The sequence below is a fragment of the Octopus sinensis genome, linkage group LG7 (assembly GCF_006345805.1).
Source record: "Octopus sinensis linkage group LG7, ASM634580v1, whole genome shotgun sequence".
NCBI classification, from domain to species: Eukaryota; Metazoa; Mollusca; class Cephalopoda; order Octopoda; family Octopodidae; genus Octopus; species Octopus sinensis.
In genome coordinates, this window is record NC_043003.1 from 28480459 (window position 1) to 28501552 (window position 21094).

The window sequence follows — 21094 nt, forward strand, 5'->3', positions numbered from 1 at the left end:
ATAATATTCTTGGAACAAAGATTATCGTACCCAATCTGAATCAATAACATTTTGGACCTCTGCTACACTAATAACATGGGACTCACTCAGAATGCGAGGATAATGCCAACGATTTTCTCAGACCATGATAAAGTAGAACGAAAGTAAATCGAAGATGTTTACCACACGAACAGCATCTAAATCTTAACAATATATTTATCTTTTATTTGTTTTAGCCATTAGATTGCGGCCATGCTGGGACCCCCTAATACTAACTTTTTGTGAAGCCTGTTACTTATTCTAATGGTTTCTAACCGCTAAGTAACGGGGACGTAAACACAAACAAAATCACGTGGTGGGGGACATATGCAGACCCTAAGACACGCAGACATAAAGATATCTCTCTTTCTCTTTTACTCTTTTACTTGTTTCAGTCATTTGACTGCGGCCATGCTGAAGCACCGCCTTTAGTCGAGCAAATCGACCCCGGAACTTATTCTTTGTAAGCCCAGTACTTATTCTATCGGTCTCTTTTGCCGAACCGCTAAGTGACGAGGACGTAAACACACCAGCATCGGTTGTCAGGCAATGCTAGGGTGACAAACACAGACACACAAACACACACACACACATACATATATAGATATACATATACACAACAGGCTTCTTTCAGTTTCCGTCTACTAAATCCACTTACAAGGATTTGGTCGGTTCGTGGCTATAGTAGACACTTGCTCTAGGTGCCACACAGTGGGAATGAACCCGGAATCATGTAGTTGGGAAGCAAGCTTTTTACCGCGCAGCCACGCCTGCGCCTACGTATTGTTTATAATATATTACTGTATGCATATGTATATATATTAGATTCTATAATACAGATCTATATTTAAGAGATGAGGAATTATGTACATTATTTACATTATTTACAATTGACGGATATTTGTCCTCATCTTGTTTGTTGTTAACACAACGTTTCGGCTGATATACCCTCAAGCCTTCATCAGGTGTCTTGGGAAATTTCGAACCTGGGTTCTCATTCCTAAGGTATTTTTCGGTGTTGATGTTGTTGTTGTTATCATTATTATTATTATTATTATTATTGAGTGAGAGAGCAGTTCATGCCATCAAAGTGACACTGGGGTAAAATATACGAAGCCCAATATACCCATCATGACTACCCGCCCGATAAAGGTACACCAGGCACATGCATCACAACCATATGTGCGCGACATGGTGATCTCATATCAAGATAAACAGCACATGACCTTGCAGGTGGGGCCCAGTTAGAATTTTCTTCAGGTTGAGTAGCCCATCTCGCTCAAAAGGTCTCTGAATAAGGGTTGTTTAAGGATGTTGAAAGAACCACCCATGTTTCCAGGGGTGAATTATTCAAACCCCAAAGAATCCCCCCCAACACATGGCCATGATGCTCCCCCACTACTTCTGATCGTGATCAGAGATGCACATATCGTCAGCCACTAAGGGACATGCTCAACTGGTTATGGTCAAACAACTGACAAGCAAATCTGTGGTATTGAGCAGAATATTTTCTGTAGCCCATCTTTTATACCAAAACAAAACAATGTACATGATAACACTTCCAATCAGTTAAGATCAGAAGCCATGAGAGCCACTGCCTGGTACTGCATCAGGGCATTTATTATTATTATTATTATTATTATTATTATTATTATTATTCAGGTCACTGCCTGGAATCGAACTCGGAATATTGAGGTTAGTAGCCCGCGCTCTTAACCACTACGCCATATCCGTTAATTGTAAATAATGTAGATTTATATGCATGCATGCATGCATACATACATACATACATGCATGCATGCATGCATACATACATACATACATACATACATACATACATACATACACACACATACATACATACATACATACATACATACATACATACATACATACATACATACATACATACATACTCGATTTTTACTGCCAGGTAAAGAAAACGTAACATCAGGACTTAGCTGACGAGGCCGTTTGTCAATGGATAGCATATCGCTTCATTCCCTATCGAAGTCGGCTGCCGAAACTTTCGCGCTGGATCGGTGCGCTATTTCTTGTAGAAGATAGGTCTGGAACTCAGACAACTGGAGGAAGTCATCAAGGAGATAGGCACGGCAGCTGAAACGAGTTCAAGGTGGGTACGGTTGATAAGAGACCGCAAGCAGGACCCTTCCGTAGGTGAAAACTGGTTCAGCCCTTACTGATCCACTCAGGGAAAACGTACAGGCTAAGGGTCAAAACACTTGTGACCCTGAGTAGCGAGTACAGTTTCTGTGCGGGGGCAAAGCAGACATGATGTTTATTTTACGCAAACACACACACACACACACACATATTCCCCCCACAAATCGAACTCGTCAGGACAAAATAAAAATCAAAATGGTAAAAACGGAACGTTTCGTTGTTCATTTATGATATCGGATGCTTTTTTTTACTTTGTTTAGAAGAGGAGAATATTGTTTTTGTTTTATTTTTTGAAAAAATGGAGAGAGAGAGAGAGAGAGAGAGAGAGAGAGAGAGAGAGAGAGAGAGAGAGAGAGAGGAAGAAAATAAAAGAAGTGGAATATATAGGATAGATAGATAAATAGATAGAGAGAGAGAGAGAGATAGAGAGCGATGTTTCAGGGCAATTAAGAAAGAGGAGAAAAAATAATAAAGGATCGGTAGACAGACAGACAGACAGACAAACAGACAGAGAGACAGACAGATAGATGATAGATAGATAGATAGATAGATAGATAGATAGATAGATAGATAGATAGATAGATAGATAGATAGATAGATAGATGGATGGATTGATGAATGGATTGATAGATAGATAGATAGAGAGAGAGAGAGAGAGAGAAAGTGAGAGAGAGAAAGAGAGAGACAGATAGATAGATAGATAGATAGATAGATAGAGAGAGAGAGAGAGAGAGAGATAGAGAGAGGTTTATGTGGTCAATTTATTGAAATTTCATTACAAAGCATTTTATCTTTTTTCTTTCTTTCTTTTTGCTTCTGATTGCATACCTATCAACATATTTGTAAAGAAACACATATTCCCACAAGGGCTGGTGACCTTTCAAAATGTTCATTTTTTAGGAAGCAGGATGGAAAATATAAGATAAGAGGGGCGGGGGCGGTCATCACTGAAAAATAAAAAGTGAGTTCAAAGTTCAAAGTCCTATGAAAATATATATTCCTTTACACTTGTATAGTCAAATCCCATATTCTGTGTAATTTCATGAGTTGCATGAACAAACATTAAATATTAGTACAATATTTATAAATTTGGAAAATAAAGTCATAATTATTAAAAATAATTTGGTACTGTTTATAACTCAGTTTCTATGTACATTTAATCAAACATCATAAATGAGTTTTGTATGCATATTGTATATTTAGCTGAAAGCCACTCTCTAGGATGTAAATTATATAATAAAGCAGGGGCTGCTTAAATATATTTTATATTATCTTTCATCCTTGTGTAGGATTTAGTTTTCTTTTTCTTGCTTGCTTGGATAAGATAATTGAAAAGAGATGTTTTTCACCAATTACTGTGCCAAGTAGCTACATTAGATATCTTTCTTAATCTGTGGTAAAATGGTTCTAGTATTCTTTCTCAGGTATATGTAAGTCCTATAAGAACAACAGTTGTCAGAATCCCAATGTTATATATACATCTGATCATTTAAAGATATGAGTATCATGTTATTAACATTGGAACCGCATTCCGAAACAACAGTAACTGTGTAATATAAATGTTTTCTCTTCATCCATCATCATTACTATTAAAAAAATAGTAATAAAATTGTAGTTCTTATGCTTCTCTTTCAAGCATTTAATTTTGGAGAGACTTTGAACTTGCCTTCACCGCATATTTCTAGATCATTGCTCGGTGGAATCTTGTCGGATGTGTTGTCTGAGGATTCTTGCACGATGGCAGAGGGAATTGTTTGTTTCGCCAATGTAATTTCCGTTGCAGTTGGGGCAAGTAATGCAGTATATGATATTCTGTGTCTTTCAGTTCATATCTACATTTACTTTGAACGAGAATCTGCTCTTGAGTTTTCTGTGGGAACCACTTTCTAAATATTAAGAGTTGTTGTTGCTGTTGCATGTTCCACATCTCTTATCTCCACATTCTGTTACAGAGAACTCTAATTCATTCTCAGATGTGAATTTTGCTTTTGTGAGATATTTTTTGAGATGTTTTTGTTGGCGTCTACAGTTTCATAAGTGGTTTTTATCAATCAGATTTTTTTTTTCGGGCTTTGTAGAAATATAGGTAGGTTTAATTTTACGCTGTGAAAGATGTTGGCTACTACCTCAGAATTGTGCGTATTGATAAATGAAATCATGTGTTCATTAAGTTTTTTCTTTGGTGTCCTTAGTTGTATGATGCTCAGCCTTTTTAATTCCCTCGATTATTAATCCTACGGAGTATTTCTGCTGTGTTGGGAAGTCTTTGAGCGCGTTGAGTCGGATTTGATCTATTTTGGGGTCAATCTCAATAGTACAGATACGACTTGTCATGATATATGGGATGTTCCTTTTGATGTGTGAGAAATGGCAAGAGCAGAAATTCAAATATTGGTGCGTGTCCGGTTTTTTTTTTGTAAAATATACCTGATGTAACTGTAGAGTTGTGTATTTCTATGTGAATATCCAGGAATGGTAAATCATTGCAACTGGATTCTGTCGTAAATTTGATGGATGGGTGAAGTGTGTTGAGTATATTATTAAATACTTGTAGGTTCTCATTTGATTTGTCCCAAAAGATGAGGTAGTCATCGAGGTAACGTTTCCACCTTACATATATATACATATATATATATATATATATATATATATATATATATATATATAATATATTATATATATATATATAATAAAACTTTACATATATAATATAAATAACGTGAAATACACGAAGGGACAAACATGAAAAACAGACAGGTCATTCAAAGCCTTCATTCTTCAGTCAGAAACCGATTCATCATTGCAAATTTCGGCTATGTATATATGTTTAGTCGCCACTAAAGAGACGGGGGTGCTAATAAGCACCAGCATTGCTAGAAATAAGTGTCAAAACAACTCTTATTCACGTGAGAACACGACTGACAAGGAAGACAAGTTTTCTCCTTACGACAAGCAAGATGGAGTCATATCAGCTCTGATTTTAGATTTAATTAATCTTCATCAGTGACCAATTACTCCGTTGCCAAGGGTTAATGAACCTAAGTCACCTTGTCAGCCTTATAGAGAACACCATAGGAAACATTGACTAATTCCGAAAATGGTGAAGTGAGAATTATAAATTATTCAGGTGGCTATTCGCAAATTTAGCACCGAAATCAATAAATATAATTGTCACTAAAGTGACGGAGGCTGTCTCCCTTGTTAGTCATTAGAAAGTGGTCTCACGTGGCTAAGAGTTGTTTTGACTCTTATTTCTAGAAATGCTAGAAATCGACTCCAAGGCTTCTTCTTTGTTAAGCCTAGTACTTTTTCTCTTTTGCGGAATCACTAAGTTTCAGGGACGTAAACATACCAAGATCGGTTGTCAAGAGATGGTGGAGGACACAGACAGAGATACACACATAAATATATACATACATACATACCATACATACATACATGCATACATATATATATATATATATATATATTATAGTATATATATATATATATATATATATATATATATATATATATATTATATATATATATTATATATATATGTATATGTATAAAAAAAATAATATAGATATATATGTATATAAAAATTATATATGATTCTGTGCATGTAAATATAATATTGTGGAATATACTGGAATAAGGCATGAAATCATAAATACATTACGTTATGAGCGAACCGTATTTCAACTTCATCATCTTTCGGGCCAACTGTATTGTTGTTCAAATTTTGGTCAAGAAAATTGCCACGTGGGATGTAAAACTCGTATTTTTGGCAACGATGTTTTGTGTTACAACGATCTATCACCAGGGTTGTGCGCCACTGCTATGATTTTGCTGTCATCCACTCATTGCAAATATCTGACAGGCGGATGAAATAATTTTATTTTTCTAGCTGAATTCTATAAGATAATTAAAAGCATATTTCTCAAAAGTAACACAGTAATTAAATATTGCAAGTTACATATCAGGTGTTGGCCATGTCTGCTGAGGAAGGAGGTTCAGTGAAATGATATGATCATCCCACATAAGTCCCGGCATATCGTAAGCAACTTTTCGGGAATTTGTGCTAACAGTCTGTAATAATTTAGCTTCTTTTCAATATTTTATTATTTGTAAAAATTATTGCTAACTGGCGGATTTAAGCCCACCCGGCCCTAGTCTCCCATCCAACATACAGCTGCATTAAACGCATGCTAAGGTTTGGATACTTTTAAAAATTAAGAGATATATATACGCTGTCAAATATGGTATATAAAGGAAGAATAATTATTATATTAGGAGGAATCACTAAAGTCGCGTAAGATACTCACACGCAGACACATGCATACACGTACACACACACGCAGACACATGCATACACGTACACACACACGCACACACACGCATATGTGTTTATAGGTTGTTTGAATGTTGTATGAATGCATCGAGGAACGTATGTATGTATACATGTATGTGCATATGAATAAATGTATGTATATATTTGTGTGTGTGTTATGTATGTATGTATGTATGCATGCATGCATACATGTATGTATGTATGTATGTATGTATGTATGTGTATGTATGTATGTATGTATGTATGTATGTATGTATGTGTGTATGTATGCAATGTCGCCTGAAAGAGCACAATAAGAAACCCGATGTAACAAGACGGAGTGAGTCATCTGAGTTAAAGAATGCTTGCATGTGACTGTGTATGTCAGAGTGTATATCTCTGTATATGTGTGTGTATGTGCGTGTGTATGTGTGTTTGGTGTGTGTGTGCCTGTGAATATCAAACTTCGTACTTAAAATGTACTTTATTGAGACAGTTGTGTCATAAAACTGCGAAGGCCCTCCATACTGAGAAGAGAGAGAGAGAGAGAAAGAGAGAGAGGAAGAAGGAAGGAACCAAGAAGAGAAGGTCAAGATGGATAGACAAATAGATAGATACTAGAGAGAGAGAGAGAGAGAGAGAGAGAGAGAGAAACGAGAGATCAGCAGACAGTGAAAAAGGAAAAGGGAGAAAAAAGGGGGGGAGATACCAGGAAGGAGAGAGACACGGGAGGCGGATAGAGGAGGGAGATATGGGGAGGGAGAGAGGGAGACAGAGGGAATTTGGTTTAAGAAACCCTGCTAACAGAAGGTAATTTAAGACACCCCAAGTGAACAGCTAGTAACAGGGTAGGGATGATAACGACGCTGTGGGTACATTTGTTGATCTTGTTACGGTGGTTGTGGCGTAATGATGGTACTGGAGGTGGCGTTGGTGGTGGTGGTGTCGGTGCCTGCGCTCACGATGGTGGCGGTGATGATAGTGATGGTAGTAATGGTGGAGGTGGTGGTGGTGGTGGTTGTGATGGTGATGTTTGTGGATAGTACCTGGTGGTCGTGATGGCGGCCCCGTTGGTGCTGCGATGGTGATTGTGGTACCGGTGGTAATGGTGCTGGAGATCGTAGTGGTTGTAGCTGTAGTATTGATGGTGGCGGTGGTGGTGGTGGTGGTGGTGGTGATTGTACTGGTGGTGTTGGCGGAGGTGTTTATAGTGAAAGTGATCGTGGTGAGGGTTAAAGGGATGGTAGTGATGATGATGATGATGGTGTCGGTGCTAGCGGTGGTGGTGGTGGTGTTGCTGATACCGGTGGCTGAAATAGTTTAGCTGTTACTCGTGGTGATGGTCATGGTGGTGGTGGTGGTGGTGGTGGTGGTGGTGGTGTTGTAGATGGTAGTGGGAACTGAGAGGTTTCAAATGGTGGTGTTGCTGTCGTTGTTAGTGTTGTTGGTGGTCGTTGGGGCCTATGGTGGTGGTGGTGGTGGTGGTGGCCGTTGGGGCAGTGGCACTGTTAGTGTTGGTGGCGGCACTGTTGGTTAGTGGTGGTGGTGCTGCTAGTGTTGTTGGTGGTGGTGATAGTGATGCTGACGGTTGCAAGATAGAGGGTGTGCTGCGGTAGTGGGAGTGATGGGGATGGATAGCAATAATAGCGGTTGTAAAGTTAGTGATTTGATAGTGGAGGCGGGGGTCGCGTTTAAAAGGGGGTAGAATTGTCAGTGGTGGTGGTGGTGATGATGGGAGTTGCACTTGATCCGGTGGTGTGAAATGCCAGACGTGGCGGCGCTGTGTGTCTGTAGAATTGATGAGGTCAGACACCGAGATAGTGATTGTTGCTGTTGTTTTTGTTGTTGCTTAGCCCCAGGTCAACTTTTATTGAAAGCACCTATGATCAAACACAGTCCAGCTATGACCATCTCATCTGATTTTCACATATTTCATCTGAACTGAGTGTGTTTTGGCGAGTGTTTGGCTGGTTTTTCTAGCACGTTGTGTGACCTGATAAAGATACATTCGCTGGTTCGTGGCTGCAGTGGAGGTAGTAGTGGTTGTGGTTTGAGGTGGTAGTGATGGTGGTAGTGACGGTTATAGTGCGTTCTGTACGGATAGTGGTAGCGGTAATAGTGCATTATGTGGTAGTGGTGGTAGTGGCGGCGGCGGCAGCGATGGTAGTGGTTGTGGTAATAATCGTAATTGTGCAACTGTGGTAGTAGTAGCACTGGTAATGATGATGTTGGTGGTGGCGATGATGACGATGGCGATGATGATGATGATGATGATGGTGATGATGATGATGATGAGGAGGAGGAGGTGGAGGAGAATAACGGTAATAGTGACCCTTGTGGTGGCGGCGGTGGTAGTGGTGTCGTAGTTATAGTGATGGTAATGATGATAGTGCACGCTGTGGTGGTGGTAGTAATCGTGGTGATGATGAAGATGATAATAGAAACGGTTACAGTGCGCTCTAGGGTGGCGGCGATGGTGGTGGTGGTTATGGTGATGGTGATGGTGGTAGTGCTAGCTACAGTATTAGTGCATCCTGTGGTGATGGTGATAGTGTAGTAGTAATGGTGATAGTAACGTTAATAGTGCACGTTGTGGTGGTGGTTGTGGTGGTGGTGGTGGCTGTTGCGGTGGTGGGGATAGGTGAGGCAATGGTAACGATTATAGTGTTCGTGGTCGTGTTAGTCGTAGGGGTCATGGTGGTGAGGGATGTCCGGTGGTGGGGGTCGTGGTGGTGATGGTGCCGGTGACAGTAGTAGTAGTGGTAGCGATAGTAGTGATGATGATGATGATAGTAACGGTAATAGTGCCCACTGTGGTAGTGGTGGGGATGCTGGTGCTTGTGGTGTTGGTTGTAGTGGTGGGGTGGTGGTAGTAGCAGTGGTGTTGATGGTTGTGGTTCTGGTGGTGATGTTTGTGTTTGTAGTGATAGTGACAGTAACGGCAATAGTATACACTGCGGTGGAAGGGTGGGTGGCAGCAGCGGTGGTAGTGATGGTGGTGAGGGTGGTGATGGTGGTTGTGGCGATGGTGACAGTGAAAGTAACAGTGCGTTCTGTGATTGTGGTAAGGCTAGCAGAGTTTTCGTAAGGTGTTGGCGGTGGTATTAGTGGTAGTTGTAATAGTGAGAGTGTCAGGGAGAATGAGAGAGAAAAACAAAAAAAGAAAGAAATAGAAAAGAAAGATAGATAGAGAAAGAAAGAAAGATAGACAAAGAAAGATAGAGAAAGAAAAAGAAAGAAAAAAGAAAGAGAGAAAGATAGAGGGGAACAGAGGGATAGAGAAAGATAGAGAGAGAGGGAAGGAGGGAGGAAACATGATTTGTGTATATCACGCGTCAATAACCTTCTCGCCCCTCAATGCTGTGAAAACCTTAAAGTTATGAAGAATATTTTCTGAGTTTCCCAAGAGAATTATTAACTAAATTTTGGGGACATTTTTTTATCTTTTATTTTTTCCTTTTTTTCTTGTTGTGGAGAAGAACATTTAGTTTTGTAAAAATAAATAAATAAATAAAATAAATATAAGATATATAAGAAATATATGAACAAAAGACAAGAAAACAAAAACGCAAAGCGTGAAAGAAACAAAAAAGAAAAAAAGTGGAAGAATATAAATAAAACATGAAATATAATTTAAAATTTATATAAAAACTTTTTTATTATAAATAAGCAAATGAACAAATAAATAAATACAAAAGAAGAAATGCGAATGAATGGGTAATGTTTTGAAGGCTGCATAGACTAATCGGTAGAGCGTCCGATGACATATTCTGTGTATTTACGTTCCGGGATTAAATTTCATCGAAGTCAACCTTGTCATGTAATCTTCTTTGCTTCACAATCACATGGTGCCGAGTTCAGTCTCACTGCGTGACACCTTGGGCAAGTGTCTTCTACTATAGCCTCGGACAGACCAATGCATTGTCAGTGGATTTGGTAGACGGAAACTGAAAGAAGCCCATTATGTATGTATATATTTGTGTATATGTGTCTTTGTGTCTGTGTTTGCCCTCCCCCCCCCTATCACTTGACAACCGATGGTGGTGTGTTTATGTCACCGTAATTTAGAGGTTCGGCAATAGCGGCCGATAGAACAAGCACTAGGCTTACAAAGAATAAGTTCGGGCGGGGGGCATTTGTTTGACTAAAAAACCCTTTAAGGAGATACTCCTGCATGGCCGCAGTCAAATGACTGAAACGTGTAAAATAATGAATATATATATATATATATATATATAATTGAAAAACTTTGAATTCAATAAGGGTGCGGTTGTTTCTTCAAGTGATATGTAAATATTGTCTCCCTAAGTTCAAATTCTTGCCTTCAAGAGCATCCTCTCTGTCTATCGTGGCCTGAAGTTAGGTGTAACCATTGAGGTTATCAAGGTGTGTTGTTGCTGAGGAAACACAACTAGATCTCATAATGCAGGGAAACGGTTACATAACCCAGTACCTTCACGCTTGGAGAACTACGTTGCGTAGACACAATTGTAGTGATTGAAAATAAATGTCCAACCGTACTCCTTGTTGACTCCAAATATTTTCAATTATCTATTCACATAAGACAGATGCCCAAACGCAAACCTGGAAGTACTTATAATACTACTATTGGCTAGCACAGCGTGAAATCTGAAGGTGGACGAGCTTTATACTTTACTCTACTACATTCTTAACAGAATATACCATAACTACATACATACATACATACATACATACATACATACATACATACATATACATACATACATATATATACATATATACATACATACATATACATACATACATATACATATATATATATATATATATATATATATATATAAATATATATATATATAAATATATATATATATATATAAATATATATATATATATAAATATATAATATATATATATATATATATATATAATATATATATATATTATATATATATATATATATATATATATATATATATATATATATATATATATATACATAAAATACAAAATGGGACAAGAACGCAAAACATCCGGACAACTAAGTAATACAAAAAGGGACAACAAAACATCCAGATAGACGATACAAAAAAACAAACAAGGACGGGTAATTCGAAGCTTTCTATCCTCAGTCAAGAACCGGATCATCCTCGCAATTTCGGCTGATTAATCTTGAGATTGCTTCAATCTGGCCAGCCCCAAGGAAAAACTAAGCTAGAGCATTAGATTCCTTGGAAGAAAGCATCGAACAAGGACGGAAAAACAGACGATGTTACACAAATATAAATGCAAAATACAATAAAAATAAAAATAATAATAGCAGGACATAACAACAGGTGTCTTTCGTCTGAGGACGAATTGAATTCAGCTGGCGTGTGTAGAAATGAAGCCTTACTGCAGAGATACAAAACTTTCTCAAACACAGAGAAGAATATCGATGTTGCAATGACCACAGTCAGACGCAAAAAGAGGGCTAGCAGTCTGGCCCATCGGTCACATGGGAAGAGAAGAGAGAGAAAAAGAGGAACAAAAGAATTAAAGAGGGAGAAGAGAAGAGAGAGAGAGTTGTAGAAGCAGACGGACAGAAGAATTAAGGAAGGGCGAGAAAAATGACAGGGACACAGTGAAGTGAAAAGTGAGTAAAAAAAGAAGGCAAAGAAATGTGAGAGGGGGAAAGAAAGAACGAAGATTGGAATGAATGAATAAGCCTGAAAAGGTTGATAGAATCGTACAAAATTTTAGTAAAATGTGTACTTACATATAAGAGAACAAAGTGTACGTACGTCGCTATATATATATATATATATATATATATATATATATATATAAATATATATGTGTGTGTGTGTGTGTGGTGTGTGTGTATGTGTGTGTGTGTGTGTGTGTGTGAAATACAAAATGGGACAAGAACGCAAAACATCCGGACAACTAGGTGATGCAAAAATGGACAACAAAACATCTGAGGATAGAAAGCTTCGAATGTTTATTTTTTTGTATCGTCTATCTGTGACCACATGTGGATTTATATTCCCACTGAAACTCCGAACATGAATCCCTCGTTGGTTAGAGCCAGCTCAACTCATCCCGGGTGAATGCCGCCGCAAGTTAGTAAGGACTGAGAGACGAAGGTATCCTCAAACCGAATACCAGACCCGAATGCTTAGAACAGAGTTCAGTCTTCTAATGGCACACAAGGTGTCAAGTATTGGCGCTGAACCGGGCAACGGATTAAATCTGCCACTCCAATAAGTCATAGGGAAAGGAATGAATGTTAGCACATCCTCTTAGTTTGTTGAATCTGGAGAGAGTCATACTGCCTTAATGCTTTAATATCTAACACACTCACCGGTTCAGTTTACACTAATTTATAATTTATATTTTTCCTTTTCAAAAAGTTCGTTGCTTTTGCAGTCTTGTCAATGGATGTTGTCTCTCTTAGATGTTAAGATATTAAGGCAGTATGTCTCTCCCCAGACACAACAAAATTTGTTTCAACACACGAATTCACATAAAATTTCTTGCAAACCAGATACAAAACATCCTATTATTTTTTCCCTTAGAACATATGAAACCCTTATCGCGTAAGGCTGAATGTGCGACCTTACACTAGTTTCTGTTTATTTACACAAAGACCACTCTTCATGGTGTTATCTTTCCTCTACTTTAGGTAAACAAGGAACCTATTTAAATCAGGGGTTTTATCTTCTTTTTAAAAATTCGTTAAGGTTCTACTAGAATTTAAAAGAACCTTATGTATAGGTCGGGCTTTGTTTGAGTTGTAAACATGTAGAAATAACAAGCTTAAAAACCAGCCAATGAGGAGCCGCAAAGTACTCATTAGAAATAGCTACCAAATGCTATTCGTAACGTAACACACAGGCGTAATAAAATGGTGCGATAAGACTGATTTGGAGCTAAACATCAACAACAACATCAACAATATCAATAACAAAATGAACAACAATAACAACGATAATGAGAATGATTGTACTAATATCGATTATACATTTTGGCAAAAGGCTGACACATTTTGGAGGAGGGGTAAGTTGATTACATCGACCCCAGTGATCAATTGGTACTATTTTATCGACCCCGAAAGGATAAAAGGCAAAGTTGACATCGGTGGAATTTGAACCCAGAACGTAAAGACGTACGAAATACCGCTAAGCACTTCGCCCGGCGTTCTAGCGATTGTCCCAACTTGCTGCTTTGCGTGATTGTTTTAATATCAATAACAAACTAACGCAAGAATGATTATGAGGTCGCACAATGTTCTAGAAATAGCAGCTAGATCTCTCTCAGATTGTACAATAACATGAATGTTTTAAAAGAGGATAATAAAATATTAAATGTGCAATGAGAAGAAAAAAAGATGTGATGGACGCGAAAATAATGTCCCTTACCAAAAGCTTATTCTGCGAAGCATGACTTAAGATTAAAGATTAACAGCAAGACATCAATCGTAGCAACAGTAGTAAATATTACCTGCAGTAACAACAGAAACAACCACAGTTATGACAGCTGTAAAACCACCAACAGCAGTAGAATCACCACCAACAACAACAACAAAAATACAACACACACAACAATAACAACAGCAACAACAGTAACGCTCCCAATAACAACTACAATTAATAACAGTAATAGCGACAACAACACCATCGCACCAACCTCCATCACCGCCGCCGTCGCCGCTACCACCATCACCATCACGATAATCAGCGTTACTACGGTGAATAATAACAACAGCGCTACGAAAAACAGCACCAACAAAACCACCACTACCGTCACTACCGCGACGCCACTGTCAGCAACAACAATAACAACGGCATAAATAAAAAAAAATAGCCCCTACATTATAAAACGTGGAACACCTCATTATTGATAAAGGAGCGTACACTGAAGAGCAAGGATTCTAACGTTTCGGACCTTTGTCCTTTATCACAAAGTATACGAAGACGAAGGTATTCGTCTGGGCAAGCCAATACCCTCATCTTTCTCTGCCCAGCTTTACCCCGTAAAAGAGCAAGATGCAGAAACAACAAACTTTCTTTTACTCCTCTCTGTAATCAAACCTACTGACGTTTCGTAAATTCTTCTTTGGGAATAATATTGTTTAACTATACTCGTGTGAGGATGTGTGGCCTTGAGTTACATGTATTCGTTCCATGATCATATAATGATAAGTTTAATTTCTGGAAAGTGCGGTGCATTGTGCTTTGACAAACCATTTCATTATGCGTTTCCCTGGTCCAGGAATGTGCAACCCTTTTCGAAAAGTGGACCGTATTAGACATCGATCATTATTAGGAGAGCTGCACTACTAAAAGAATTCGAAATAATTTTTCCTTAGACGTGTCATTCAGAAAGTCCTGCGGGCCATAGATTGCCCATGACTGTCCTAGTTTATGTGCCCCTAGATCAAGTGCAGGGAGGAGTCTAGAGGGTGCTGTATGTTCGTGATTTTATAAGCAAATCAAACAGTTAATTGTCACATCCTACCAAGCTATACTCGCTCGCAAGTGATAGCCATCTGTACTTATATCGGTCTTTGGCCCTAGCATCATTAATAAATTACGTAATAAAAAATAACCAAATTGAAATAAAATCTTCACATTTTTGCAATAGATGTAGATAGTGCCTGTAACAAAATACCCAGTTACATGGTACGTCGATCGTTTTCTAGAAAATCGCTAGGAAGTTGCTAATCATGATATAAATTTATATTTCCCTTCTATCTGATTGAGACACAAGCATGATTATTCCAGCGTCATACGAAAATAGTTTGAAAATCAATTATTTGCTCTCTTGCACCAAACATTGCACAGTTTTTGTCAACGATTTGTTATAAATTCCACGAAGGAAGAAGACTTTACGCAGTGGCTTGAACAATACTAGAAATAGCAGCTAAATGTCACTCGAATCACACTGTTTTAAAAAATGTCGCTTAAATCATATCTACCGTCTTAAAATGTTATGGCATTCCAAGGTAGAGACTGAAATACTTTAAACCAGAGATCGAAACTTCAATTCCCCACTCTCTAATAGTGCTGATATTAAAGTAGTGTAATATTTGATACATGACAAAATATTTGATAATAAGCACTATATAGATGAATGGTTGAGGTGTTCGCTTCGCAGTCACAAAGTCACGGTTTCGGTTTTGCAAAGCGGCATCTTGAGCAAGAATCACTTTCCATTACCTCGATACAACCCATTCTTTGTGAGTAAAAATTGGTAGATGGAAATCCGTCAGAGAAGATGTACCTGTACTTCAAAAAGTACAGCTTCATCACAGTGTGTCATTCTGACTCCGCATTAAGAGTATACGTGCCTATGGAATACTCAGTCACTTACACAGTAATTCCAATAGCCTGGAAGCTCAATTGATCGAACAAGTGGACATTCATGGTCTGACATTCTGACCGAGATCCATTTAAACATTTGATAAACATACATTACTTCGAGCTGCGCATAAACTTAGGTCGGTAAATTGGCTGGGGTGTAAGAACGTGGTGTAAAATTCCTCAGCTTTTTATTCTTCTGAGGTCGATAAAAAAAAAATCAATTCAGGGTGGTATATTGGCAGAACTATAACAACTTTGGACTGAATGTGCTGCGGTATTTGTACCAGCTCTTCGCATTCTGAGTTCAAATTACGCTGAGGTCAACTTTTCTTTTTATCCATTCGGGGGTCACTAAAACGAAAATACCATTCCAAGGCAGTAGATTCGCGATACTCTATGAATACCGGACTGGATGCATTACGGTATTTATTCCAGTTTCCTCTATTCTGAGTTATAATAGCGATATGGTTTGCAAAGGTGGTTGACTTAACCCATCAACTGCTACTTCAGGGGTCCGTAGGGGAGTGAACACTGTTACAAGCGTTCACTAGATCTCCATCTCTGCTGCCCACCAGTATCGGAAGCCTTATAAAGTGTCATGAGTATTATCTTTTTCCTTCGCTAAAAATTAAAAATACATTGATTTGTTGTCAAAAAATGGTTGTCAAAACAATGGAGTGTGGTTGTTTTCCATTAGTGTTGTCAGGTGACTACAGAAATAGATAATTAATTAGATTTAACAAATTGTGATATAGGACTTGAACAAACAATTATTTTTCAATAGGGTAATTGACAAATACTATTATATGATTATATTTTGGGTAATTGGCCGTGCAGCAGAGTGGCGCAGTGGGAGCGTGCTGGGCCCATAACCCAGAGGTCCGTAGATCGAAACTACGCTCTGCTAACATGTTTTTTTTCTCTCTTCTAAATACCTTTTGGAAATAGTTGGGTGGGTATGGTCCTTAACGATGTTTATTTTTAGGAAAATAGTTTTAGTTTTTTTCTCAATTTAATTACTTATTCATTTTGATCATTCCATTTATACCAGATGCTCGTAGTCAATATTTGGTTCACTTCTGGTAATGTATACCCGACCCAGTATAACAGCTGTTTTCATACTTGTGCCATTGTCATACGGGTTAAAGATTCCATTCGGGAAGCTCTGATGTTTGAACGAATAAACAGCCACCCAAGAAAATATTAAGGTGGAAAAAAAAATTTGTTAGCAGAGCGTAGTTTCGATCTACGGACCTCTGGGTTATGGGCCCAGCACGTTTCCACTGCGCCACTCTGCTACGTGTCCAAAGGAAGATGGTATAGTTGTTGTAGTACTTTTTCATGTATATGATTGAATGGTAAGCAGAAGTGAATTCAAAAGTCCAGTTTGACCGGCATGCTCACGATTCTGTCTGCTTGTTGCTTTTTAATAATAATCCCTTCAACCATCGGCATATAGCTGAATTGTTGAGATATTCACTTCGCAGTCACAAAGTCACGGTTACGGTTTTGCTGAGCTGTATCTTGAGCAAGAATCACTTTCTATTACCTCGATACGACCCATTCTTAGTGGCTAAAATTTGGTAGAATGAAGCCCATCAAAGTGGTTGTACTTGTACTTCAAAAAGTACAGCATCGTCACACTTTGTCATTCTGACTCCGCCTGGTGATCACATTAAGAGTATACGTGCCTGTGGAATACTCAGTCACTTACACAGTAATTCCAAGAGCCTGGAAGCTCAATTGATCGAACAAGTGAACACTCATGGTCTGACATTCTGACCGAGATCCATTTAAACACTTGATAAACATACATTATTTCGAGCATCGCATAAACTTCAGCCGGTAAATTGGCTGGGGTGTTAGAACGTGGTAAAAAATTCTTCCGCCTTTTAGTATTCTGAGGTCGATAAAAAAAAATATCAATTCAGGGTGGTATATTGGCGGAACTATAACAATTTGGGACTGAATGTGCTGCGGTATTTGTTCCAGCTATTCCCATTCTCAGTTCAAATTACGCTGAGGTTAACTTTTCTTTTTATCCATTTGGGGTCACTAAAAAGAAAATATCAATCCAAGGCAGTAGATTTGTGATTCTCTATGAATACCGGACTGGATGCATTACTGTATTTATTCCAACTTCCTCTATTCTCAGTTGAAATAGCGATATGGTTTGCACGGGTAGTTGACTTAACCCATCAACTGGTAGTTTGGGGTTCCGTAGTGGACTGAACACTGTTACAAGCGTTCACTAGATCTCCATCTCTGCTGCCCGCCAGTATCGGAAGCCTTATAAAGAGTCATGAGTATTATCTTTTTCCTTCGCTAAAAATTAAAAATACATTGATTTGTTGTCAAAAAATGGTTGTCAAAACAATGGAGTGTGGTTGTTTTCCATTAGTGTTGTCAGGTGACTACAGAAATAGATAATTAATTAGATTTAACAAATTGTGATATAGGACTTGAACAAACAATTATTTTTCAATAGGGTAATTGACAGATACTATTATATGATTATATGTTGGGTAGTTGGCCGTGCAGCAGAGTGGCGCAGTGGGAGCGTGCTGGGCCCATAACCCAGAGGTCCGTAGATCGAAACTACGCTCTGCTAACATGGTCACTTTTTCCTTCTGAATAGCTTTTGGAACTAATTGGGTGGATGTGGCCCTTAACGGTGTTTATTTTTAGGAAAATAGTTTTAATTTTTTCATCAATTTAATTATTCATTTTGATTATGCCATTTATACCAGATGCTCGTAGTCAATATTTTGTTCACTTCTGGTAATGTATACCCCACCCAATATAACAAGAGTTTTCATACTTGTACCACTGTCATACGGGTTAAAGTTTCCACTAGGGAAGTTCTGATGTTTGAACAAATAAACAGCCACCCAAGAAAATATTAAGGAGGTAAAAGCAAAAAAAGATTTGTTAGCAGAGTGTAGTTTCGATCTACGGACCTCTGGGTTATGGGCCCAGCACGCTTCCACTGCGCCACTCTGCTGCTTGTCCAAAGAGAGATGGTATAGTTGTTATAGTATTTATCATGTATGTGATTGAATGGTAAACAGAAGTGAATCCAAAAATCCAGTCTGACCGGTTTACTCACGATTCTGTCTGCTTGTTGCTTTTTAATAATAATCCTTTCAATCATCGGCATAAAACTGAATGGTTGAGATATTTGCTTCGCAGTCACAAAATCACGGTTTCGGTTTTGCTGAGCTGCATCTTGAGCAAGAATCACTTTCCATTACCGCGATACGACCCATTCTCAGTGACTAAACTTTGGTAGAATGAAACCCGTCAGAGTGGTTGTACTTGTACTTCAAAAAGTACTGCTTCATCACACTTTGCCATTCTGACTCCGCCTGATGAGTACATTAAGAGTATACGTGCCTATGGAATACTCAGTCACTTACACAGTAATTCCAAGAGCCTGGAAGCTCAATTGATCGAACAAGTGGACATTCATGGTCTGGCATTCTGACCGAGATCCATTTAAACACTTGATAAACATACATTATTTCGAGCAGCGCATAAACTTCAGCCGGTAAATTGGCTGAGGTATTAGAACGTGGTATAAAATTCCTCCGCCTTTTAGTCTTCTGATGTCGATAAAAAATAGTATCAATTCAGGGTGGTATATTGGCGGAACTATAACAACTTTGCACTGAATGAGCTGCGGTATTTGTTCCAGCTCTTTGCATTCTGAGTTCAAATTACGCTGAGGTCAACTTTTCTTTTTATCCATTCGGGGGTCACTAAAACGAAAATACCATTCCAAGGCAGTAGATTCGCGATACTCTATGAATACCGGACTGGATGCATTACGGTATTTATTCCAGTTTCCTCTATTCTGAGTTATAATAGCGATATGGTTTGCAAAGGTGGTTGACTTAACCCATCAACTGCTACTTCCGTAGTGGAGTGAACACTGTTACAAGCGATCTCTAGATCTCCATCTCTGCTGCCCACCAGTATCGAAGCCTTATAAAGTGTCATGAGTATTATTTTTTCCCCTCACTAAAAATTTAAAATACATTGATTCCATTCAGTGTTGTCAAAAAAATGGAGTAGGGTTGTTTTCCATTAGCGTTGTCATTTGAGTACAAAAATAGATAATTAATTAGATTTAACAAATTGTAATAAAGAACTTGAACAAACACTTATTTTCCAATAGGGTAACTGACAAATACTATTATATTATTACATGTTGGCTAGTTTCCAATTCAGCCGAGTGGCGCAGTGGGAGCGTGCTGGGCCCATAACCCAGAGGTCCGTAGATCGAAACTACGCTCTGCTAACATGTTTTTTTCCTTCTAAATAGCCTTTGGAAGTAATTGGGTGGATGTGGTCTTTAACGGTGTTTATTTTTAGGAAAATAGTTTTAATTTTTTCATCAATTTAATTATTCATTTTGATTATGCCATTTATACCAGATGCTCGTAATCAATAGGGTAACTCTATGAATACCGGACTGGATGCATTACGGTATTTATTCCAGTTTCCTCTATTCTGAGTCTGGTAATGCATACCCCACCCAATATAACAGCTGTTTTCATACTTGTACCAATGTCGTACGGGTTAAAGTTTCCACTAGGGAAATTCTGATGTTTCAACAAATAAACAGCCACCCAAGAAAAGGAGGTAAAAAAAAAAAAAAATTGTTAGCAGAGCGTAGTTTCGATCTACGGACCTCTGGGTTATGGGCCCAGCACGCTTCCACTGCGCCACTCTGCTGCTTGTCCAAATAGAGATGGTATAGTTGTTATAGTATTTATCATGTATGTGATTGAATGGTAAACAGAAGTGAATCCAGAATCCAGTCGTCTGCGATGCAAGAAGACTGATGGTTTTTATTATTATCTTCCGCATTGCCACATCAAGTAAGGTAAAATGTTTGTGCGTGTAGGGGGAAAATACCTGTTAATTACATCGTCTTCAGTTTATGACTGGTACTTAATTCGTCGACTCCAGAAGGATGAAAGATGAAGTCAATTTTAGAAGGTTGAGATTTGTAACTGGAAGGCACTAACAACTGACAATGATAATAGCAATAATCCTTTCTTCTATAGGTACGAGACCTGAATTTTGGTGGGAAGAGGGCTAATCGAATATATCGACGATAGTGCTCATCTGGTACTTAATTTATCGACCTCGAAAGACTGAAAGGCAACGTCGAGTGCCATTGTTATCAAGTGAACGATATTTCTGCATCTATTGTACCTTCCACAGGTTCAAAAAATAA

General features: G+C 38.3%; 1 non-coding gene across 1 annotated transcript; it reads right to left on the reverse strand.

The window, feature by feature from the left end:
* Positions 1-20514: 20514 nt before the first annotated feature.
* Trnam-cau lies at positions 20515-20586 on the reverse strand. The gene has a single exon. It is a non-coding gene; the product is annotated as a tRNA-Met (tRNA).
* Positions 20587-21094: the final 508 nt, after the last annotated feature.